The sequence below is a fragment of the Morone saxatilis genome, unplaced genomic scaffold (assembly GCF_004916995.1).
Source record: "Morone saxatilis isolate NCDOM2014 unplaced genomic scaffold, NCSU_SB_2.0 Contig21, whole genome shotgun sequence".
NCBI lineage: Eukaryota > Metazoa > Chordata > Actinopteri > Moronidae > Morone > Morone saxatilis.
This window is the reverse complement of record NW_023339774.1, coordinates 7,023,877-7,024,206: the sequence shown is the minus strand read 5'-3', so window position 1 is coordinate 7,024,206 and position 330 is coordinate 7,023,877.

Below are 330 nucleotides of genomic sequence, written 5' to 3'. Positions count from 1 at the left end.
TGGCTGTGCATTTTAATAATCATACAAAAGCTAAATGAGTGTCAATTTAACGGCATGTCACAGTGGCCTACGAGTTGGCAATGGCCTCCTTTGAGATCCATTATTCTGACGGTGAAGATTTTATACACTGGGCCTGTGCATAATAATAATGCTGTTGAGATAGCATAGACTTGTAAATGACAAGTACCCCTGAAGACAATTGGAATGAAAACCGCTTTGTTAAATGTGGTATTTAACATTGAAAATCTGTATTAATGCGTAGATTAACGCACACACAAAATTAACAAAAGTACTCAGGCAGAGAAATCTTTATTTGGTCATTATTTGATT